Source organism: Schistocerca americana, chromosome X (assembly GCF_021461395.2).
Source record: "Schistocerca americana isolate TAMUIC-IGC-003095 chromosome X, iqSchAmer2.1, whole genome shotgun sequence".
NCBI lineage: Eukaryota > Metazoa > Arthropoda > Insecta > Orthoptera > Acrididae > Schistocerca > Schistocerca americana.
The window spans coordinates 992304655-992321209 of NC_060130.1; the positions used below are offsets into that span (position 1 = coordinate 992304655).

General features: G+C 40.5%; 1 protein-coding gene and 1 pseudogene across 1 annotated transcript in view; one reads left to right on the forward strand and one right to left on the reverse strand.

The window, feature by feature from the left end:
• The window catches only part of LOC124555763 (SH3 domain-containing protein 19), an 84976-nt gene that overhangs the window by 51680 nt on the left and 16741 nt on the right, over nucleotides 1-16555 (reverse strand). The gene's annotated exons all lie outside the window — the stretch shown is intronic.
• On the forward strand, nucleotides 4382-4499 carry LOC124557412 (annotated as a pseudogene).

Below are 16555 nucleotides of genomic sequence, written 5' to 3' on the forward strand. Positions count from 1 at the left end.
TAGCAGGATACAATAACATCCTTTGCTAGAGAATCAATTCTGCAATCAAAACTACAAAAATTTAACTGAAAGCTAAAACAATGAAAAATTACTGGAATTCCGAAAAATTCCCGGGTTTTTCCCGGTTTTCTCCCGGATGAAAAAATTCCCGGGTTTCTCCCGGATTTCCCGGTTGTCCCAGGTCGTATACACCCTGATTATAGCTCTAGATGAATCATGTGACATTTTTGACGAAAAACAAATATCCATTTTCATACAGTTTATGGAGACAAAGTACAGAATTTACGGAAGAATTGTTAACAATATTGCCAGTGAAAGGCAAGACTCACAGAGAAGATTTAGTCAAGATTTTTGATGACTTCATGACAAAATCAAACATTAGTTATGATAAAATGGAGTCTCTCTGAAATGACAGGGCCCCAGCAATGATCAGCAAAGAAAAAGCCAGAACTTTATTTTCTAAAGCCACTCCTATCTATCTTCTGCAACTTGAAATTATAAGTTTCCACATTTTGGAATGATGATTAAAGCCACAAAATTACATTCTATCACCATATAGAGCCATTTGTTCAATGAGACTACTCTCACATTTCTTCCTCATGCCACAATGGATAGAAGAGTGGAATGGTAACCTAAAGGTGCAGAGTTCAAAGCTACATGGTTCCATTATTTTTATCGCTTATGCAAACTTACTAGAAAGAAAAAGACGGCAATATTTTGAACAATGTTAAACCAAAATATGCATTTTCTTGTGAGAAAACTGAAATAACTGTGCTTACTGCATAACAGCTTCGCAATAATTTCCATAGTTTTCTTCAAGTAGCTAGAGTCACAAACAATGTGGTGTCTTACAGCAGAGAAAAAATCCAACAATAAAAGCAACATTTGGGGAGCTATTCTTAAAAGATAGAATGGATCATCAAACCATTACAAATTCAGGATAAGAAACGTTATAAATTAGTACAGCTAACCTAATATTTACGTTACTATCTCTAACTGTTTAAAGTACTGGTTACAATTTCGCAACAAATTAATGATAGAATATTTCTACTAAAAGCAAACAAGTAAGAATGTAGCAAGTACTTCTGTGCCTACATACAGCCATTAAAGCCCTCGAGAATGGGGAATATTGTCATATTAGTAACACAATGTTACTGGATCTCCAAACAGTCTGAATATATTAAATGTAATCTATTCAGTCCCTTAGAGACTGCTAGGAAAAATATGCCCACAATTAAATGCTTCCAGAGAAGTTTGAACTCAGATGTTCGAATCTCGAGCAGTGACATGTGTAGTTAATCAATTTAAAGCTCGGTATAGTTCGTTCAGCACAAACCAAACACTGTAGAAAAGAATGAAAATGGTAAAACTCATGATTCACTGTATCTTCCAGTTGCTGGCCTAGTTAAGCCAAACGTACATCACAATGCCCAATTATATACTAATACAGCTCACATGTCACATGAACAGATCTATTATTTCACTTCCCATCACCATGCTTGCATACAATCCAGAACAATATCGACACTGTGAAATGTAGTTCCACAAACTTTTCTTTGGCAAAAATGTCTCCAATTTCTTCATGGGGTTTTAAATATTATTCAGGTTTTCGCCATACATTGTTTATGTCTTGAGCACAAAGTCTGGGATACTGCATATCATGTCGAAGATGATGCAATTATTTACATACAAATTAACAACATACTAACTGCCCAAAAAGGAACAGTGAGAAGGGAAAGATGAGGAAGACAATGGTGAGGTGAGCAGCAATCTTGTGATGGACCATTATGGCAGTGACGGCACAGGACACAGAGCTGTAGAAGAAGTCGTGTGAGGCACTTGAACAACAGCAGAACTGTAACTGTTAGTAACAAACATAACAAATAAACACAGATAAACAAATGAATGCACCACTGGATGTCAACACTCACACTCAGGATTCAAATCGAACTGTTGACCTCTTCTTAACTGTAATATGCCCGTCGTGCTAATTGTCAATGGATGACTGTAAATGAGGTGTTGTCAAAGGTGTTTATGATGTATGTCAGACAAAGCATCTTAATCCGATGATGATTTCTCTCTCTTGTCATGCTGACGATGTCAAAGGTGTTTAAAGAAATTTTCTTTGACCTCACAGACTGTCCTCTGATGTAAGCGTAGTAGCACGTGCAAGGGATTCAGCAAACATCTGCAGTGTGCAGTTGAACTGACTTACCAGCTACACCTGTCGCATATCTGGAACCTCCAGGAGTTCTTAGATATCCGGTATTCACATCACAACTATTAAATGGCTGTAACATGTATTGTTAAAGCCATAAAGTTCACCTCAAGGACAATTGTGGGAATGGAAGTTGTCTGTGTATTGGGAACTGTGAATTAAATATCAACCCATGTGATGGATGGAATCTCAGAATGTCAACAGTCTATCCCTAGACTTGATCTCTGGACCCAACACGTGCATGGCTTCCAGGACAAACCAACAACAGCCTGACATACATTTCATATATGTTTGCCGTAACTATTTCCAGTACATCTGATTCTTTGTCCTGTTGCTTGAGAATTCAATGTTGGACATATGTGTGTTACAATGGTTCAGTCTTGGACCAAATTTGAACTAGCAACCTCTGTCTTAGATCCATCTGCAATATGTGTTTGGCCAGATAGACTTTTCCGCTGTCAGACTCCAACACATGTCTGCTATAACCACTAATTACTGGTATTTAGCACCTTTACAGCACAGTTATCAAGTGTTTGTTAAAACTCCAGGATGTTTCTTAAGAACTAGGTAACAAATTTTTATTCAGGGACAAACACGGGTATGCATAAATGAACATAAACAAATAGTCCATGTCATTGATGGGACTTAAACACTCGACATCTGATAAAGTGCCTCTATCTTGGCTTATGCAACGTTCCTAGGCTGGAGCCATACAGGTTTACAGGCTGACTTAAAGTGGCAAGTCTGTCACCACTGTTGCTCTTTTTGATGGCAACACATTTACTTCCGCCCCAGGCATCTGAAAAAGAGCAGCAAGCAGAAAAAACATTGCGGGCAGTCAGGCACAATGGCTCTGCACAAGCGTTCCATTGGAGGCAGAGTCAATGCTCTGATCGATTCAATTAAAGATGCTGAAAGGGGGTGTGGCATGCCACACGCTACCACAAAGAGATGGTGGAAGAATGTGTTGAAAGATGCAATACCTGCAGACTCGGGCAGTAAGAGACTGACTAGGTACACAGCAGGATGACACAGAACTTGTGCGTAAGAGGTGACAGCTTCCGTTCCTAAATGTGACGTCGTTGCTGCAAGAGACCAACTTCCCAGTTTCAGTGACACAATTTGCCCAAGGCTGCAGAAGCTGGACTGCACACGTGGAAGCTGGGCTGCACACACAAAGATCTGCTTTAAAACAGGAACTCAGAGACGAAAATGTGTTGTACCGACTGGCGTTGTGAGAGTGCCATCTGAATATGGTGTGGGAAAATGTAATTTTTACAGATGACAAGATGTTTTCGATGAGCCACAATGGCCTGGGGCATAGTTAACAGACCACGATGGACAAGACATCGCAAGGAATAAATATTTACAATAAGAAGAAGTGGCCAGATATCAGTTCTCTGCTGGGGTTGGATTTCTGTAAGAGTAGCAGGAAAGCTTCATAGAATTTCGGGGAACACTTGATAGCAGGCAGTACGGCCACATATTGAAGAATGTGATGTTGCCTTCAGTGTGAACACTACATAGTGAAGGTGGATTTACGCTACAGGAAGATCATTCACCTGTGCGTAAGTCCGCATTCGTTCAGCAGTAACGGTCCAACTTGGATATTAATGACATGAACTGGCTGCCAAAGGCTGCTGATATAAATCCCATGGAAAATATTTGGGTACAGTTAGCAAGAACAATGTCAGAGAACTGGCCACAAAACCAACCAGTTACAGCTGATGCCCTTCGGGACTGTGTGCTCTTGAGGCCTGGGAGGAAGCTGCCTGTTCTACCAATTACATCCAACACCTCATTAATTCCATGCCAAAACGCATGATTGATGTCAGAAATAATGGGGATTTTTGGACAAAATATTAGAAAACTGAAAGCATTTTATTTTTTTTACTTGTTCTTCTGTCAATTTTCTGTCAGCGAGAGGCAGTGGAACATCATTTGGCAATGGAAAAACATCAAACACAAGATAAAAAAAATGAGTTAGTTTTCCTCTATGTCACCACCTTTTAATTAAAATAAATTTCTTTTAATTTTATGTTTTGAATACCAAATTATCAGTACTTGCTCTCAGCCTACGTATGTCGAAAGGAATACATCAAGAGGGCCTCTTTTAAGGCTATTTTTTGTTATTTCAAATTCATCTCTCTATTAGCCTGTATTGCCAATGGCCTTGCTGCAGTGGTAACACCAGTTCCTATCAGATCACCGAAGTTAAGCACTGTCAGGTTGGGCTAGCACTTGGATGGGTGACCATCTCGTCCACCAAGCGCTGTTGGCAAGTGGGGTGCCCTTGTGAGACAAACTGAGGAGCTATTTGATTGAGAAGTTGAGGTTCCGGTCTCGTAAAGTGAAATACAGCCAGGAGAGCAGTGTGCTGACCACATGTCCCTCCATATCCGCATCCAGTGACACCTGTAGACTGAGGACGATACGGCGGCCGATCAGTACCATTGGGCCTTCATGGCATGTTCGGGTGGAGTTTAGTTTAGTTTTTTTAGCCTGTATTGGTGTACCCGCTTGATCCTTGATCCTCCGAAAAATATGTAAAACATTTCTTCTAATGTTTACTAATATTTATTCACATTCAATATCCCCTACCACCCCTCCTCCCCCAACCTGCTCCCTCGTGTACACACACACACACACACACACACACACACACACACACACACACACACACACACACAGAGAGAGAGAGAGAGAGAGAGAGAGAGAGAGAGAGAGAGAGAGAGGGGTCTTAACATCCCTAGAGTTGCAGAACACAGTGACCACTTTCAGTAGCATATAGTTTTCTCCAGACAGCTATTTGGGATCTATGGTGATTGGACAAGCTACATGTCGAGTACGGAATGACTGAAAGAAGACTTATGTTTCTGTGCCCAGGCGTACAGGTTCATCAGCAGTTTCCAACTTATTATGGCTTGTTTTGAGTAACGGCAGAGATGCAAGACATTACAGCAGTAGCTCCCAGTAGTGATGGCTACTCAGCATTTTTGTAGTCTCAAGTAGTAACATGGAATGTGGAGATGTAGAAGGAGCTGGCATTGTTAATTGAAGGCAGCACATCATGAAAATCATTAGCGGTCGGCAACTTCTTAAAAAAGGAACGAACTATATTGTTTCCATGAGAGCTGACGTGCTTGATTTCCTGTGACTGTTGGATCTTTCTTGTTCTTGTGCTTTGAACGTTGGTCTAGAGATTTTTTTTTTTTTTTTCCCCTCAGAGTTTTGATGCCCCTATAGTTCGAGGCTAAGTGGAGACCAGTACAGCAAATAACTAGTGACGGGAGTTGATTTTTGTCATGAGGGTCGTTAAACTTGGAAAATAACATATTATTTTGAGATTTTGAACATGGCTGAGCTATAGCAACTGTGCATGCAAGAACTTCAATGGAATAGAAACAACAGCCAACCAGTTGCAAAATACAGGTTTATTAAACCTTGAAGATATTAAATCTTCAAAATATTGAAATTTGCACCTTCCCAAGTACCCAAAGCTGCATCTAAATATATGGACATTAAGCTGAAAATTGTAAAAGCAAGTCCTACATCATCTGAAGAAGATGGTTTTAAAAAAGTCGAAACCATGGTCAAGGTTTAATAGACCTTTATTTTGCTACCAGTGGGCTGTTATTTCTAATATATCACTTTGTTTAACTGGCTTCTGTGGTTTACTGAAATTTTGATGACATTGCAGGATGCTACATGGGGATCATGTGAATAATGTCTCTGTTTCATGTTTTAGACTTCCCAATGACTTTTTCATGTTTGTTCATAATGATATTACCTGGAAGGTTGCTAGCTTTAATGTCTATTGGTCATTCTGGTTTTGTACTAGTTGCCTACCCAATTTTTTCAGTTAAAAGAGGACTGGTAAATATCAATATCTGTAGACAGTAAATGTGCTGAAGAGTTATTTTGACATTAGTGTACAGACTTTATGGCTGTTTTGGGATATGCTGAATGTTTCAGTGGTCCAGATCAAACAATGAGCGTCACCTCATTTAACTAAAATTTCCACATAACACAGTAGCCTATTCTAACAATTAGTCCTCCACAAGTCTCATATAAGTATAGTGCTGACCTAGGGAAGTTGTTAATATGAAACTATCGGGCAATACATTATGGAAGAATTGCACTAACTGCGAGGCACTGCTTTGCAACTGTGTCCCACGGTCTGCTAGGTGAACCTCTTATTGGTCCGACCCCCCCCCCCCCCCTCTCTCTCTCTCTCTCTCTCTCTCTCTCTCTGTCTGTCTGTTATAAGTGTAGTGAAAATTAAAGAGCTTATTCATCTGAAGATTTTCGCTTTTATCAACAAACATCAGTAATGACTGTTTTGCAATCATAACAGGGGTGAAGCTACTTTTCGTTGTTCTGATTATTTTACACTGAGGTGATATAAACCATGAGATACCTCCTAATATCGTGTCAGACATCCTTTTGCCCAGCATAGTGCAGCAACTTGACGTGACATGGACTCAACATGTTGTTGGAAGTCCCCTGCAGAAATATTGAGCCATGCTGCCTCAACAGCCATCAATAATTGTGAAAGTGTTGCCAGTGCAATGTTTTGTGCATGAACGAACATCTTGTTTATGTTCCATAAATGTTCGATGGCATTCCTATTGGGTGACAGGGTCCAGAATGTTCTTCAAATCAACCACGAACAATGACGGCCTGGTAACATGGCGCACAGGCAGACATAAACATTCCATCATTATTTGGGAACATGAAGTCCATGAATGGCAGCAAATGGTCTCCCAAGTACCCAAACATAACTATTTCTAGTCAATGGTCAGTTCAGTTGGACCAGAGAATCCATTCCATTCTGTGTGAAATGGCCAACACCATTATGGAGTCACCACCAGCTTGCACAGTTCCTTGTTGACAACTTGGGTTTGTGGCTTTGTGGGCTCTGAGCCACACTCGAACCCAACCATCAGCTCTTACCAACTGAAATCGGGACTTATCTGACCAAACCACAGTTTTGCAGTTGTCTAGGATCCAACCAATACGGTCACGAGCCCAGGAGAGGTGCTGGAGTCAATTTCGTGCTGTAAGCAAAGGTACTCATGTTGGTTGTCTGTTGCCATAGCCCATTAACACCAAGTTTTACCACACTGTCCTAACAGATATGTTCATCGTATATGCCACACTGATTTCTGTGGTTAATTCACGCAGTGCTGCTTGTCTGTTAGCAATGATATATCTCCACAAACACCACTGCTCTCGGTTTTTAAGTGAAGGCTGTTGGCCAATGCAGTATTCATTGAAAGATGTAACGTTTAAAATTTGGTGGTTTCAGCACACATTTGTCAGTGTGGATCTCGAAATACTGAATTCCCTACCAATTTCCAAAATGGAATGACTTTTGCAATAGCTCCAATTACCATTCTGTATTCAAAATCTGTTAATTCCCGTCATGTGGCCATAATCAAGTCATAATCCTTTTCAAATCAACCATTTGAGTGCAAATGACAGGTCCACCACTGCACAGAGATCTTATACGTTGTGTACGTGATACTACTGCCATCTGTATATGTGCATATTGCTATCGGTTGTCTTTTGTCACCTCAGTGTGGACCGAATAACAGTTTTACTTTAGAATGACATATTAAAAACTGTACTGTCAGTGTATTGGGTTCATTTTACAATCCCTGTTTTCTTTCCTTTATGCGCCTGCAGTCCACTTTTTTGGTGATGGGGCATGGTTTACTTGCACAGTTCACTTCAACGATATGAGATATTATAGTACTTGTACCTTATGGAGTTTCACAGTGGATCTCCATTTTTTGCAATCAGTGCTCTGTTATTGTCTTCTCACTTATGTTCCTCTGTTTTGGGGGTAGTGCCAAATATAGGATTATCCAGAAATACCCTTTGTAAGTCTATATAGCTCAAGCAATGTTTCAGTGCACATAATGCTTACACTACAACCACTGTAGATGCTGCAAGAAAGTGAATCACATCTGGTGAAAGTGATTTTCAGTTTGTGGTATGCTTAAGAAAGGAAAACAATAACTGTGACACCTATTGATTTATGATTTTGAGCTTGCAATTTGCAAATCTCAGTGTCATTAGTATCTATGCTCTAAAACCTAAGCCTAGTTATAGAAATGCGAGTAAAAGTCATTGGCTTATACTTTTGATGTTTTAGCCCTGGATCAACTCTGTGGTGCATCTTTGATATATGAGCCCTACTTCTCACATTTAAGCCTGCTCAGGGGTAGCCATCAGCAATGCAAACATATTATTCCTGCGGCTAGTATACTGGGCACCATCGCATATTATGTCTGGCAACTCTGTGATACTGGCAGCCCTGAAGCCGACTACGAGTGCTTTTTGCTTGCTTTGTTACAAAATAAGTGACTTAGCTAGTAATTAAAGCGTTTTTGTTGTCTATTCTATAATATTTACGTACATTAGTGTCAGATACACATGATAAATTAAAGGTTTCAGTTTTTATTTGCATCTGAATAAGATAAGCAAAGTTTCTATTTAGGACAGTTCCGGGTGTACGCAAATGTTTGTTTACATTCTTAACTGACGTTAAATACGCAGGATTATCAATTAATTCAGTGCACAATACTCAGTATTTGCGATTATTAGTCATTTAGGCTCAATACTTTGAAGGTAGCAGTTTTTATACTATTTATTAGGAATAGTGATACTGACAGTGATTTATAACCTCACTTGTATACTTTTGACTAGCGCAACCTGCGACCGTTAACAGTTGAGCAAACGTAAAATATGTGGTAAATTAGTATTACACTACAATATCTGAGTAAATCAGTGTTACAATACAACTTCTGAGCCCTTCTTACATATGGTTTAGTTAGCAGAAAGCTAAAACTCACCTCGTCGTCTGCTTAAATTCCTTAGCTTGTTGTGGGGTTTAGTGATCGTGTACTTTAAACCCATCAGTTCTAATAAAGTAGAATTTGTATTTGTGCTTTACATTCTGAACTCTAATTGTTAGCTAAAGGTTTTGTTTTGTACCTGTATCTGTCAGTGTACAATACCCAGTGTTTACGTTTATTAGTGCCATTTAGACTCGGTACATTTAAGGTAGCAGTTTTTATAGTTTTATTAGGTCACTTTCACATGTACGTAAACGATTGCTTAAATTACAAATACGAGGGATAATCAGTAGGTTCAACTTACCGTAGGTCACTGTTTAATTCGTTTATAATATTCACTAGATAGCCCCCTAGCAGTTTACTGTAGGTCACTGTCTTATTCTTTACTATTCACTAAATAGCCCCTAGCAGGAAAATAAGCAACAGATCTTGCTTCTACCATAAATTTTTATTTTCATTATAGAGTGACCTTTCCGCCAACTAGAGTGTAGCTGTTAACCTTGTGTGACAGTATGTTTCCTTAAGTTTTTTATAGTAAATCAGTTATTAGCTAGATGGATAGGGACTGTGTCTGTTGTGTGCAGATGCAGGAGGAGTTGGTCACAGTCCAAATGCAGCTGGAAGCTTTGTTGGCCACAGTCAACAAGCTCCAGAGTACCATCTTGAAGTGCGGTGGGGATGGGGTGCCTGGGGCAGCCTCTGCTGTACTAGATGTGCAGGGGGGGGGGGGGGGGGGGGGGGGATATCACAGCTCTCTGTCACTGAGCCAACCTCAGGTGGGACTGAGCCGGCCGGCCCACTCTCGCCTCAGTGTGGGTGGCAGAGTATGTTGAGGTCTCGAGCCTCAAGGTGAAGGCTGCATGGGGGACGCAGGCTGCTGCCAAATCCCATGCACTTTGCTAATAGGTTCAGTGTGCTATCTGATGCTGAGGCGGGGGGGAGGGGGGGGGGCTGAGCCGGATCAGAATGCACCTTCTGCCAGGATGGTGGCCGCTCCTTCAGCAAGGTCCAGACAGGCACATGGGGGTAGGGATTTGTTAGTTATTGGGAGCTCCAATGTTAGGCGGGCCATGGAGCCCTTCAGGAGCATAGCAGCTAGGGCAGGGAAGAAGTTCAACATTCACTCGGTGTGCTTGCCGGGGGGGGGGGGGGGGGGGGGGGGGGGGGCCTTGTCCGGGATGTGGAAGAGGCTCTTCCAGCGGCTATCGAGCATGCAGGGTGCAGCCAGCTGCAGATCGTTGCACATGTCGGCACCACCTATGCCTGTCGTCAGGGTTCCGAGGAAATCCTTGGGTTCTTTCGACGGCTGGCTAAATTGGTGAAGGCGGCCTCCATCTCTCGAGGAGTGGAAGCCAAGCTGACAATCTGCAGCACTGTACCCAGGGTGGACCGGGCTCGTCTGGTTTGGAGTGGTTTTTGCCCCATGCAGAGTGGAATTGCAGATGGTTTTGTTGTTTCAATTACTACAGGGAATGTACAAAAAGTTATTGATAGTTATATTGCTGATGTTGAGGTAGAAACAATACAGACACAGTTAGAAGTAGGGCAAACAGAGAAAAAGAAAGAGGAGACTAGTTCGCAGCGTGTATTATCAAGTCAATAGGGCTGTATTTGTTGAAGAGTATATGCCAGAAGTTAAGAAAATGCCACAAGTGCTGGGTCACAGCATTGCAGGGCAAGCAGTTGATGTGTGCAGCAAGCTGTTTACAACACATCCAGTCTGGTGTATATGATGAGTATGAAGTGGGTGAAGGGGTCAACGCAAGCCTGAAAGTAAACATTCTGACTGAACATCATGCCGAAGTTAACCTTTGGTGACAGAAAGCTATTGCCAGTGTAGAGTTGTCAAGAAGTATATCTAGTGTATAACATAAACCAGTTAAACCATGTACAAATACATTAAGGAGTAATTCACATTGTGCAGTGCCACCAGGCACCAGAAAGCTGTTTTGAATGTAAGGAGTGCTGCAGTGGGAGGAATAAGCTGAGAAGCTGGGCCATGTTTGTTGAAGTTGACATGTTAAGGATAATTTATTAACAAAAAAGGGAGTGTCATTTTTATTTTATATGTGTAGAATGGAGATTTAGCAGTTGTTTTTGTTTAAGAATGGCGAGAGGCCTAGTCATCAAATATGTTTCGTATTATTTGAGATAATGAGCAGGGCAAGGGGCCATACAAATGTGAAGAGATCACACAGTACAAGCGAGAAACAAGTTCATAGGCTTTAAGGATTAATGTAACAACTGCATAATGTTTAAGAGTTGAGAGTTAAGTAGTTAAGTGCTTGTTTTACAAATTAATGGTAATCACAGTAGAGAGCTGGGTTGGAGCAAGACCTGAGGGACCAGGTCTTCTCTGTGGAAGGGGCTGGGTAGTGCCACTACACAGTCTTTGAGCAAAAATGGTAAGTCTTTATCAAAACTAATGATAAGTAGTGTGGTAGCTGCTGTGGATTATTGAGTAGCAGTCAGTAGCTGCCAGCGTGGTGACATGAGGGTCACAATAAAAGACATGCAAAGGGATTAAAAAGCTGGGATAGCCAAGTGCAGCAGTAAACTGTGTCACACAGTGGTAACCATGTAACCAAATGCACACCAGAGGCACAAAAATAAGTCTGAATTTCGAGACGGGATCACTTCTTGTCACCAAAAACCAACGAGACCACCACAATGCCAGGGCTCTATGCCAACCAATAAACGACTGGGCATCACCAGCAGCAGCCATGGGTTCCAGACCAGGCTGCACCTGCAGCCAGTACTAAGTCCTTCACAGGACTTTGTGCCACAGACCCACTGACCTGCCGTCCATTCCTGCAGCTGGTGATGCAGAGTTCCTAGTGGGATTTTGCACCACAGCACCAGCCATTGCCCGACTTCTCCCAGAGGTCTGCCAGTCATACCCCAAGCACAGCCGTCTTTGCATGCCGTCGCAGTGACATAAGTGCAGCGCAGGGCCATGCGGGCTCCACATCAAGGAAAAAAGTGGGCTGCTGGTGTCAACAGCCACGGCTTGTAAAGGTTGCCGGCCTACCAAAGACCTCTTTGTCAGCTCAGCAGCCAAGACAGATGCTGCCACCCATAAGTCTGCACCGGCCAGAGACAACAGTGAGACATGAGGTTGCCTCACTACGTCATGCATGGAAGCCAATAAATGTCATTCTTAACTGCCAACAATGTCTCCACTGTGCCCACCAACTGAACACTCACCACTGAATCCTAAACTATTCTTTCTTCTGACATGCCTATAGTGTCGGCTACTTTGTACCTTAACACTGTTGGTTGTTCTACTGAACAGCACACTTATCAACATTCTCTCCAGCAGTTGCAGTTTTGGGGCACCTTTCATTTGAATTATATTTTAGATAAGTATGACCACATTTGAATTCGAGTGCCCATTTCTGAACTGTTGAAATGAAGCAGCAGACTGCTTGTAAACCTTTATGAATACTGGATGAATTTCTATTGGTGTTAAACTGTCCCATCTGTGCCAGGCAGAGAACTTTTTACATGGCCGTTAAAAGTGAAGGGGTCTCTAAAAGTTGACTGTATTGAAAAATAAAAGCATTATTTACCTAGAAAGGTTTTGCACCGTAAAGCCAAGAAATTCTATCATTGATCTTATAGGCTTATTGGCAAAGCTCCAAGAATCTTTTACTTATCAACTTTAATTTATTGTTTGTTTCTCTGATTTCGTGGGAATTTCTTACCCAAAGCTACTATCAGGACAATGTCTACAGATATGGCTCACTGATTAATGAACAAACCAAAATAAAGAAATAGAATCCTCCAGTACTATAACATACATATGAGTATTATATTTCAGCAAATTGTTCTCAGCTAATATAAAGAACATCTGCACAGAATGAAAGGAGCACTGCAAGAAACCCTTATTTTTAAAATTTGATGTTCTCATCCAATTAAAGAAAAAATTATTCGAGTCCTACTGAAAATGTAATCTGCAAAATAGTTTTGCTGTTTCTGTGTAATTGTAAAGGAAATGATACCCAGCATCAAATATTTTTTTCCTAGTGACCACTACAGCTCTTATGAATGAGTCCACAGTACTAACCACAAATCTCAGAAGGGTACTGGTAGAGGGATGGTAAGGTGAAGGGTTAATGAAGATCAGGAACACACACTACAGATGGTTTTGATGGCTCTTTTCCTAGCTAAGGGTATCCTTTGCAAAATGACAAGGGTTTCCTGAAAAATATAGTATTGTAGGACCCAACAAGAAACTAGCTTTCATGTTTCATCATCCACAAAAGTGGGGTTATCCTTAACGAAGAGAAGTTTGTGCATAAAATACGGAACTAAATACAACCAATATAGCTTACGTTTTATCCCTGTACTACAAATTTCAAATACTCTGCTTATAATTATTTGATAATCACTTCTTCATTTTCACTTTGGCCTGGGAGACCATATGCATTCTCTACATTCATCTGCCAGTCATTTCTGTTTCTGGCTTTCGTGGTCCATTCTCCTTTTATCATGCCCATCATCTCTGTACCCCTGCTGATATCATCCTTCCATCTTGTCCATAGACTTTCTGTACCAAATCTGCCCTCCACAGATCCTGAGAATGCTACTTGTGGTAATCTTTCCTCTTCCATCCTCACTCTTTTGCTGCTATATATTTCATGCTCCGGCATTCCCCAGGTGCTGTGGATGTGTAATATGCACACTGCTTGGATTGTCCTTCATTCCTACTGATGTCTGGATGCGTCCTGAGGCGCTGACCTCTCATAGCTGCGGACAAGTTACTTCGATATCTCAGTGAATAAAAAATCTTTTTACTATTTACCATACAACATATGTGCCTCTTTGCTTGTCATCATTTGCAAAAAATCTCGTTTCGATATCTTGAACCATTTATGAAATATGAGACTGTTATGACCACATAATCACCAAGTCACATGGATGGAAATGAGCGCTTCATGTGCAACCATCCATCAGATATAAAAATCAAGAACTTGAGAATGAAATGAGATATAGTTCTGCTCTCAATTTTAGATAAAATTTTGGTATCTTATCTACATTTTGTGTACCAAAATGTATGAGCTAAAATCAACCATACAAAAAGTTTACGCAATGTGTTTTCACCTCTGAAAACTCTTTAAAATTCCCTGCAATGTTTTACTCAACCTGATGCAGCACTGTAACTATGACATACATACAACAAAAAGACATTCAGTCTTTCAGCAAGTTAATATATCAGACTGCAAGATATGCAAAAACCTAATGTTTTCAGCAAATAGTTTCCTTAAAATCGGATGATAAGCATTTCATAGCAACCGGTACTCCATCTCTCAACATAGGTATCAGCATTTGGCAAGTAGTACAGCCACAACAAAGACACACTTAGCAGGAAATGCGCAGAGCATATGTGTAGCAGGAAAGGGCTAATTAGGTGTCCTGCCCACATCAATCTTCTTTTCTTCAGCCTTCAACCAGTATCAGCTTGTGGGTATCGGTCTGCGAGTCCCTGTTTTTAATATCCTCCATTCCTGTGACTGGGTGTCCTCCTTGGGGCCAAATACTTTCCTTAATTTCTTTCTTTCTTAGACTAGCAGTTTTTGTTCATCTGTCTTCCTTGATGTAAAGGTTTCAGACCCATACAGAGGAATTCCACTGTGGTACAGTCAGATTTTAAAACTTCTCGAAATTGCTCTACTGTGCAGCACGTCCCTCATGCCAAAATATGCTCTTTCACCATTGTGATCCTTGATTTAATCTCCGTTGCTACTCTTTTCTATTCTGCTTGCTAAAAACACTTCCCAAATATTTAAATATGTCTTCTTTTAAAAATGACTTAATTTACTATCAATGGGGTATCATCATTGGGTGTGTTGCTCATGACAATGTACTCAGATTTCTCCTCATTAATCTGTAATCCTGCTTTCCTTGCTATATTTCTGTAAGAATTTGTTATGACCCGCCAGTCGTCTTTGCTGTCACTTATTAGAACACCACCACCCACTTACGCAAGCTGATTTATTGTTATTACCCAGCCTTAATCCAGCTGGGTTCAATGTTTGACATTCTGTGTCTACCTTTTCTAAAATTAAATTAAAAACTATTGGAGATAATGCATCTCCTTGTCCAAGACCAATTCTGACTTCAAGATGCTCCGACACTCCTGTACTGATGTTTACTCTATAATAAATTACCTTCAAACATGGATGTACTACACGCATCAACTTTTGTGGAAACAAACTCTTTCCAGATGTTGGTGATTGTGCCCTTACGTATGCTGTCATAAGCTTTTTCGAAGTCAACAAAAACCATGCGAATAGCAACATCGTGTTCCCAACCTTTCTCGGTTACCTATCTGAGTGTAAAAAACTGATCTCTAGTTGTCTATTCCTTCTGAAACCACATTGACGGTCCCCTGTAAGTCCTTCTGTAAATGGGATAATTCTCGTCAGTACAAAACTTTTGTAGCTTACATTAAGGAATGCAATGCCTCTACTATTACCACAGAGCAGGGGGTCGTTCTTTTTTAGTATAGGACAGATTACAGTCATTTTATAGTCTTCAGGCACTCTCCTATTCCAACACATTCTTTAACAGTTCTGGAATTATTTTAACCAGTACCAATCTCCAATTCTTTACTAGCTCTCTGGCAATTTGTTCTTCTCTGAAAGCCTAATTGTTTTTTACAATGACAATCACTCAATAATAAAATGACACTTTTACAAGAGCTCTGTTTCAGAAATTGTATTCAGTGTGACTTGTAGCAGGTATATGTTTTCTGTGACACCTTTCACATTAGACTTCACACCTTTTACTAAACCCATACCTTATCTGCAAATACAGCTTTTGTAAAGATCTGTAATAGCAGAGCACAAAACAACTTACAACATTTCTCCATAGTTAAGAGAAAATATCCCTACCATAGCCCAAAAGTTGCCAGTAATTAAGTGCACTGAAATGACTGGAACAGAATGCATGGTGACAATGCCATTAAACTGTAATGACAATAAATGATACCACTGAAACCTGTTTCAAACTGCTGCACCTGGAATAATGAAAAATAAAAAATTCTGTTATGCTGAAATTCAAACAGAAATCTTCTGCTTAACCTGGGTAGTCATCTTAACAAAGCTGGACATCCAAGACCGAGACGAAGATTAATCGTCACACATTTCCCTTCAGGAAGAGCATCACCAGTGGAACCAATACAATGGGTTAGTGTGGTTTACCCTATCATACAGATATTCCCCAATTGAATAAAATTAACTGAAATGAAATTAGTAGAATTAACCAGGATGAAATCAATGGAATGAATTACCATGACATATTAGTTAAATTTGTTCATAAAAGATTAACTTTTAACTTGATCGATTTTGAACAGGATTCCATCAACTTTCCACTCAAGTAAACTTGCTGGGTTTGGTGTACTGCCAAATGGCCTATCTGAACCACTGGGAGGGTTTTTCTGGGAACTGATAGAAGCCATTTTGAT